Source organism: Hypanus sabinus, chromosome 21, assembly GCF_030144855.1.
Source record: "Hypanus sabinus isolate sHypSab1 chromosome 21, sHypSab1.hap1, whole genome shotgun sequence".
NCBI lineage: Eukaryota > Metazoa > Chordata > Chondrichthyes > Myliobatiformes > Dasyatidae > Hypanus > Hypanus sabinus.
The window spans coordinates 18,313,824-18,322,655 of NC_082726.1; positions in this window are offsets into that span (position 1 = coordinate 18,313,824).

An 8,832-nucleotide genomic window follows, 5' to 3' on the forward strand; every position below is an offset into this window, starting at 1 on the left:
TGTGATGTCTCTCAGTATCTCCCCTCTCTCAGTGTGATGTCTCCCAGTATCTCCCCTCTCACAGTGTGATGTCCCTCAGTATCTCCTCTCTGACAGTGTGTTGTCTCCCAGTATCTCCCCCTCACAGTGTGATGTCCCTCAGTATCTCCCCTCTGACAGTGTGATGTCTCCCAGTATCTGCTCTCTGACAGAGTGATGGCCCTCTGTATCTCCCCTCTCACAGTGCGATGTCTCCCAGTATCTCACCTCTGACAGTGTGGTGTCCCTCAGTATCTCCTATCTGACCGTGTGATGTCTCCCAGTATCTCCCCTCTGACTGTGTAATGTCCCTCTGTATCTCCTCACTCACAGTGTGATGTCTCCCAGTATCTCCCCTCTCACAGTGTGATGTCCCTCAGTATCTCCTCTGTGACAGTGTGATGTTCCTCTGTATCTCCTCTCTCACAGTGTGATGTTCCTCTGTATCTCCCCTCTCACAGTGTGATGTCTCCCAGTATCTCCCCTCTCACAGTGTGATGTGCCTCAGTATCTCCTCTCTGACAGTGTGATGTCCCTCAGTATCTCCCCTATGACAGTGTGATGTCCCTCTGTATCTCCTCTCTTACAGTGTGATGTCCCTCAGTATCTCCTCTCTGACAGTATGATGGCCCTCAGTATCTCCTCTCTGACAGTGTGATGTCCCTCTGTATCTCCTCTATCACAGTGTGATGTCTCCCAGTATCTCCCCTCTCACAGTGATGTCCCTCAGAATCTCCCCTCTGACAGTGTGATGTCTCTCAGTATCTCCCCTCTCACAGTGTGATGTCTCCCAGTATCTCCCCTCTCACAGTGTGATGTCCCTCAGTATCTCCTCTCTGACTGTGTGATGTCTCCCAGTATCTCCCCCTCACAGTGTGATGTCCCTCAGTATCTCCCCTCTGACAGTGTGATGTCTCCCAGTATCTGCTCTCTGACAGAGTGATGGCCCTCTGTATCTCCCCTCTCACAGTGTGATGTCTCCCAGTATCTCCCCTCTGACAGTGTGGTGTCCCTCAGTATCTCCTATCTGACCGTGTGATGTCTCCCAGTATCTACCCTCTGACTGTGTAATGTCCCTCTGTATCTCCTCTCTCACAGTGTGATGTCTCCCAGTATCTCCCCTGTCACAGTGTGATGTCCCTCAGTATCTCCTCTGTGACAGTGTGATGTTCCTCTGTATCTCCTCTCTCACAGTGTGATGTTCCTCTGTATCTCCTCTCTCACAGTGTGATGTCTCCCAGTATCTCCTGTCTGACTGTGTGATGTCCCTCAGTATCTCCCCTCTGACAGTGTGATCTCTCCCAGTATCTCCCCTCTCACAGTGTGATGTCTCCAAGTATCTCCACTCTGACAGTGTGATGTCCCTCTGTATCTCCCCTCTGACAGTGTGATGTCTCCCAGTATCTCCCCTCTGACAGTGTGATGTCTCCCAGTATCTCCCCTCTCACAGTGTGATGTCTCCCATTATCTCCCCTCTGACAGTGTGATGTCCCTCTGTATCTCCTCTCTGACAGTGTGATGTCTCCCAGTATCTCCCCTCTCACAGTGTGATGTCTCCCAGTATCTCCCCTCTGACAGTGTGATGACTCCCAGTATCTCCCCTCTCACAGTGTGATGTCTCCCAGTATCTCCCGTCTGACAGTGTGATGTCCCTCTGTATCTCCTCTCTGACAGTGTGATGTCCCTCTGTATCTCCCCTCTGACAGTGTGATGTCCCTCAGTATTTTCTCTCTGACAGTATGATGACCCTCTGTATCTCCTCTCTGACAGTGTGATATCCCTCAGTATCTCCTCTCTGACAGTATGATGGCCCTCTGTATCTCCTCTCTCACAGTGATGTCTCCCAGTATCTCCCCTCTCACAGTGATGTCCCTCAGTATCTCCTCTCTGACAGTGCGATGTCTCCCAGTATCTCCCCTCTCACAGTGTGATGTCCCTCAGTATCTCCCCTCTCACAGTGTGATGTCTCTCAGTATCTCCCCTCTGACAGTGTGATATCTCCCAGTATCTCCCCTCTCACAGTGTGATGTCCCTCTGTATCTCCCCTCTGACAGTGTGATGTCCCTCAGTATCTCCTCTCTGACAGTGTGTTGTCCCTCTGTATCTCCTCTCTCACAGTGTGATGTCCCACAGTATCTCCTCTCTGACAGTGTGATGTCTCCCAGTATCTCCCCCTCACAGTGTGATGTCCCTCAGTATCTCCCCTCTTACAGTGTGATGTCTCCCAGTATCTCCACTCTGACAGTGTGATGGCCCTCTGTATCACCCATCTCACAGTGTGATGTCTCCCAGTATCTCCCCTCTGACAGTGTGATGTCCCTCAGTATCTCCTCTCTGACAGTGTGATGTCCCTCAGTATCTCCTATCTGACAGTGTGATGTCTCCCAGTATCTCCCCCCTCACAGTGTGATGTCCCTCAGTATCTCCCCTCTGACAGTGTGATGTCTCCCAGTATCTCCCCTGTCACAGTGTGATGTCTCCCAGTATCTCCCCTCTGACAGTGTGATGTCCCTCTGTATCTCCTCTCTGACAATGTGATGTCCCTCAGTATCTCCTCTCTGACAGTATGATGGCCATCTGTATCTCCTCTCTGACAGTGTGATGTCCCTCTGTATCTCCTCTCTCACAGTGTGATGTATCCCAGTATCTCCCCTCTCACAGTGATGTCCCTCAGTATCTCCCCTCTGACAGTGTGATGTCTCTCAGTATCTCCCCTCTCACAGTGTGATGTCTCCCAGTATCTCCCCTCTCACAGTGTGATGTCCCTCAGTATCTCCTCTCTGACAGTGTGATGTCTCCCAGTATCTCCCCCTCACAGTGTGATGTCCCTCAGTATCTCCCCTCTGACTGTGTGATGTCTCCCAGTATCTCCTCTCTGACAGTGTGATGGCCCTCTGTAACTCCCCTCTCACAGTGTGATGTCTCCCAGTATCTCCCCTCTGACAGTGGGATGTCCCTCAGTATCTCCTATCTGACCGTGTGATGTCTCCCAGTATCTCCCCTCTGACTGTGTGATGTCCCTCTGTATCTCCTCTATCACAGTGTGATGTCTCCCAGTATCTCCCCTCTCACAATGATGTCCCTCAGTATCTCCCCTCTGACAGTGTGATGTCTCTCAGTATCTCCCCTCTCACAGTGTGATGTCTCCCAGTATCTCCCCTCTCACAGTGTGATGTCCCTCAGTATATCCTCTCTGACAGTGTGATGTCTCCCAGTATCTCCCCCTCACAGTGTGATGTCCCTCAGTATCTCCCCTCTGACAGTGTGATGTCCCTCTGTATCTCCTCTCTGACAGTGTGATGTCCCTCTGTATCTCCCCTCTGACAGTGTGATGTCCCTCAGTATTTTCTCTCTGACAGTATGATGACCCTCTGTATCTCCTCTCTGACAGTGTGATATCCCTCAGTATCTCCTCTCTGACAGTATGATGGCCCTCTGTATCTCCTCTCTCACAGTGATGTCTCCCAGTATCTCCCCTCTCACAGTGATGTCCCTCAGTATCTCCTCTCTGACAGTGTGATGTCTCCCAGTATCTCCCCTCTCACAGTGTGATGTCCCTCTGTATCTCCCCTCTGACAGTGTGATGTCCCTCAGTATCTCCTCTCTGACAGTGTGTTGTCCCTCGGTATCTCCTCTCTCACAGTGTGATGTCCCTCAGTATCTCCTCTCTGACAGTGTGATGTCTCCCAGTATCTCCCCCTCACAGTGTGATGTCCCTCAGTATCTCCCCTCTGACAGTGTGATGTCTCCCAGTATCTCCACACTGACAGTGTGATGGCCCTCTGTATCACCCATCTCACAGTGTGATGTCTCCCAGTATCTCCCCTCTGACAGTGTGATGTCCCTCAGTATCTCCTCTCTGACAGTGTGATGTCCCTCAGTATCTCCTATCTGACAGTGTGATGTCTCCCAGTATCTCCCCTCTCACAGTGTGATGTCCCTCAGTATCTCCTCTCTGACAGTGTGATGTCTCCCAGTATCTCCCCCTCACAGTGTGATGTCCCTCAGTATCTCCCCTCTGACAGTGTGATGTCTCCCAGTATCTCCCCTGTCACAGTGTGATGTCTCCCAGTATCTCCCCTCTGACAGTGTGATGTCCCTCTGTATCTACTCTCTGACAATGTGATGTCCTTCAGTATCTCCTCTCTGACAGTATGATGGCCCTCTGTATCTCCTCTCTGACAGTGTGATGTCCCACTGTATCTCCTCTCTCACAGTGTGATGTCTCCCAGTATCTCCCCTCTCACAGTGATGTCCCTCAGTATCTCCCCTCTGACAGTGTGATGTCTCTCAGTATCTCCCCTCTCACAGTGTGATGTCTCCCAGTATCTCCCCTCTCACAGTGTGATGTCCCTTAGTATCTCCTCTCTGACAGTGTGATGTCTCCCAGTATCTCCCCCTCACAGTGTGATGTCCCTCAGTATCTCCCCTCTGACAGTGTGATGTCTCCCAGTATCTCCTCTCTGACAGTGTGATGGCCCTCTGTAACTCCCCTCTCACAGTGTGATGTCTCCCAGTATCTCCCCTCTGACAGTGTGATGTCCCTCAGTATCTCCTATCTGACCGTGTGATGTCTCCCAGTATCTCCCCTCTGACTGTGTGATGTCCCTCTGTATCTCCTCTATCACAGTGTGATGTCTCCCAGTATCTCCCCTCTCACAATGATGTCCCTCAGTATCTCCCCTCTGACAGTGTGATGTCTCTCAGTATCTCCCCTCTCACAGTGTGATGTCTCCCAGTACCTCCCCTCTCACAGTGTGATGTCCCTCAGTATATCCTCTCTGACAGTGTGATGTCTCCCAGTATCTCCCCCTCACAGTGTGATGTCCCTCAGTATCTCCCCTCTGACAGTGTGATGTCTCCCAGTATCTGCTCTCTGACAGAGTGATGGCCCTCTGTATCTCCCCTCTCACAGTGTGATGTCTCCCAGTATCTCCCCTCTGACAGTGTGATGTCCCTCAGTATCTCCTATCTGACCGTGTGATGTCTCCCAGTATCTCCCCTCTGACTGTGTGATGTCCCTCTGTATCTCCTCTCTCACAGTGTGATGTCTCCCAGTATCTCCCCTCTCACAGTGTGATGTCCCTCAGTATCTCCTCTGTGACAGTGTGATGTTCCTCTGTATCTCCGCTCTCACACTGTGATGTCTCCCAGTATCTCCTCTCTGACAGTGTGATGTCCCTCAGTATCTCCTCTCTGACAGTGTGATGTCTCCCAGTATCTCCTGTCTGACTGTGTGATGTCCCTCAGTATCTCCCCTCTGACAGTGTGATGTCTCCCAGTATCTCCCCTCTCACAGTGTGATGTCTCCCAGTATCTCCCCCTCACAGTGTGATGTCCCTCAGTATCTCCCCTCTGACAGTGTGATGTCTCCCAGTATCTCCCCTGTCACAGTGTGATGTCTCCCAGTATCTCCCCTCTGACAGTGTGATGTCCCTCTGTATCTCCTCTCTGACAATGTGATGTCCTTCAGTATCTCCTCTCTGACAGTATGATGGCCCTCTGTATCTCCTCTCTGACAGTGTGATGTCCCACTGTATCTCCTCTCTCACAGTGTGATGTCTCCCAGTATCTCCCCTCTGACAGTGTGGTGTCCCTCAGTATATCCTATCTGACCGTGTGATGTCTCCCAGTATCTACCCTCTGACTGTGTGATGTCTCTCAGTATCTCCACTCTCTCAGTGTGATGTCTCCCAGTATCTCCCCTCTCACAGTGTGATGTCCCTCAGTATCTCCTCTCTGACAGTGTGTTGTCTCCCAGTATCTCCCCCTCACAGTGTGATGTCCCTCAGTATCTCCCCTCTGACAGTGTGATGTCTCCCAGTATCTGCTCTCTGACAGAGTGATGGCCCTCTGTATCTCCCCTCTCACAGTGTGATGTTCCTCTGTATCTCCCCTCTCACAGTGTGATGTCTCCCAGTATCTACCCTCTGACTGTGTGATGTCTCTCAGTATCTCCCCTCTCTCAGTGTGATGTCTCCCAGTATCTCCCCTCTGACTGTGTAATGTCCCTCTGTATCTCCTCACTCACAGTGTGATGTCTCCCAGTATCTCCCCTCTCACAGTGTGATGTCCCTCAGTATCTCCTCTGTGACAGTGTGATGTTCCTCTGTATCTCCTCTCTCACAGTGTGATGTTCCTCTGTATCTCCCCTCTCACAGTGTGATGTCTCCCAGTATCTCCCCTCTCACAGTGTGATGTGCCTCAGTATCTCCTCTCTGACAGTGTGATGTCCCTCAGTATCTCCCCTATGACAGTGTGATGTCCCTCTGTATCTCCTCTCTTACAGTGTGATGTCCCTCAGTATCTCCTCTCTGACAGTATGATGGCCCTCTGTATCTCCTCTCTGACAGTGTGATGTCCCTCTGTATCTCCTCTATCACAGTGTGATGTCTCCCAGTATCTCCCCTCTCACAGTGATGTCCCTCAGAATCTCCCCTCTGACAGTGTGATGTCTCTCAGTATCTCCCCTCTCACAGTGTGATGTCTCCCAGTATCTCCCCTCTCACAGTGTGATGTCCCTCAGTATCTCCTCTCTGACAGTGTGATGTCTCCCAGTATCTCCCCCTCACAGTGTGATGTCCCTCAGTATCTCCCCTCTGACAGTGTGATGTCTCCCAGTATCTGCTCTCTGACAGAGTGATGGCCCTCTGTATCTCCACTCTCACAGTGTGATGTCTCCCAGTATCTCCCCTCTGACAGTGTGGTGTCCCTCAGTATAACCTATCTGACCGTGTGATGTCTCCCAGTATCTACCCTCTGACTGTGTAATGTCCCTCTGTATCTCCTCTCTCACAGTGTGATGTCTCCCAGTATCTCCCCTGTCACAGTGTGATGTCCCTCAGTATCTCCTCTGTGACAGTGTGATGTTCCTCTGTATCTCCTCTCTCACAGTGTGATGTTCCTCTGTATCTCCTCTCTCACAGTGTGATGTCTCCCAGTATCTCCTGTCTGACTGTGTGATGTCCCTCAGTATCGCCCCTCTGACAGTGTGATCTCTCCCAGTATCTCCCCTCTCACAGTGTGATGTCTCCAAGTATCTCCACTCTGACAGTGTGATGTCCCTCTGTATCTCCCCTCTGACAGTGTGATGTCTCCCAGTATCTCCCCTCTGACAGTGTGATGTCTCCCAGTATCTCCCCTCTCACAGTGTGATGTCTCCCATTATCTCCCCTCTGACAGTGTGATGTCCCTCTGTATCTCCTCTCTGACAGTGTGATGTCTCCCAGTATCTCCCCTCTCACAGTGTAATGTCTCCCAGTATCTCCCCTCTGACAGTGTGATGACTCCCAGTATCTCCCCTCTCACAGTGTGATGTCTCCCAGTATCTTCCGTCTGACAGTGTGATGTCCCTCTGTATCTCCTCTCTTACAGTGTGATGTCCCTCAGTATCTCCTCTCTGACAGTATGATGGCCCTTTGTATCTCCTCTCTGACAGTGTGATGTCCCTCTGTATCTCCTCTATCACAGTGTGATGTCTCCCAGTATCTCCCCGCTCACAGTGATGTCCCTCAGAATCTCCCCTCTGACAGTGTGATGTCTCTCAGTATCTCCCCTCTCTCAGTGTGATGTCTCCCAGTATCTCCCCTCTCACAGTGTGATGTCCCTCAGTATCTCCTCTCTGACAGTGTGTTGTCTCCCAGTATCTCCCCCTCACAGTGTGATGTCCCTCAGTATCACCCCTCTGACAGTGTGATGTCTCCCAGTATCTGCTCTCTGACAGAGTGATGGCCCTCTGTATCTCCCCTCTCACAGTGTGATGTCTCCCAGTATCTCACCTCTGACAGTGTGGTGTCCCTCAGTATCTCCTATCTGACCGTGTGATGTCTCCCAGTATCTCCCCTCTGACTGTGTAATGTCCCTCTGTATCTCCTCACTCACAGTGTGATGTCTCCCAGTATCTCCCCTCTCACAGTGTGATGTCCCTCAGTATCTCCTCTGTGACAGTGTGATGTTCCTCTGTATCTCCTCTCTCACAGTGTGATGTTCCTCTGTATCTCCCCTCTCACAGTGTGATGTCTCCCAGTATCTCCCCTCTCACAGTGTGATGTGCCTCAGTATCTCCTCTCTGACAGTGTGATGTCCCTCAGTATCTCCCCTATGACAGTGTGATGTCCCTCTGTATCTCCTCTCTTACAGTGTGATGTCCCTCAGTATCTCCTCTCTGACAGTATGATGGCCCTCTGTATCTCCTCTCTGACAGTGTGATGTCCCTCTGTATCTCCTCTATCACAGTGTGATGTCTCCCAGTATCTCCCCTCTCACAGTGATGTCCCTCAGAATCTCCCCTCTGACAGTGTGATGTCTCTCAGTATCTCCCCTCTCACAGTGTGATGTCTCCCAGTATCTCCCCTCTCACAGTGTGATGTCCCTCAGTATCTCCTCTCTGACAGTGTGATGTCTCCCAGTATCTCCCCCTCACAGTGTGATGTCCCTCAGTATCTCCCCTCTGACAGTGTGATGTCTCCCAGTATCTGCTCTCTGACAGAGTGATGGCCCTCTGTATCTCCCCTCTCACAGTGTGATGTCTCCCAGTATCTCCCCTCTGACAGTGTGGTGTCCCTCAGTATCTCCTATCTGACCGTGTGATGTCTCCCAGTATCTACCCTCTGACTGTGTAATGTCCCTCTGTATCTCCTCTCTCACAGTGTGATGTCTCCCAGTATCTCCCCTGTCACAGTGTGATGTCCCTCAGTATCTCCTCTGTGACAGTGTGATGTTCCTCTGTATCTCCTCTCTCACAGTGTGATGTTCCTCTGTATCTCCTCTCTCACAGTGTGATGTCTCCCAGTATCTCCTGTCTGACTGTGTGAT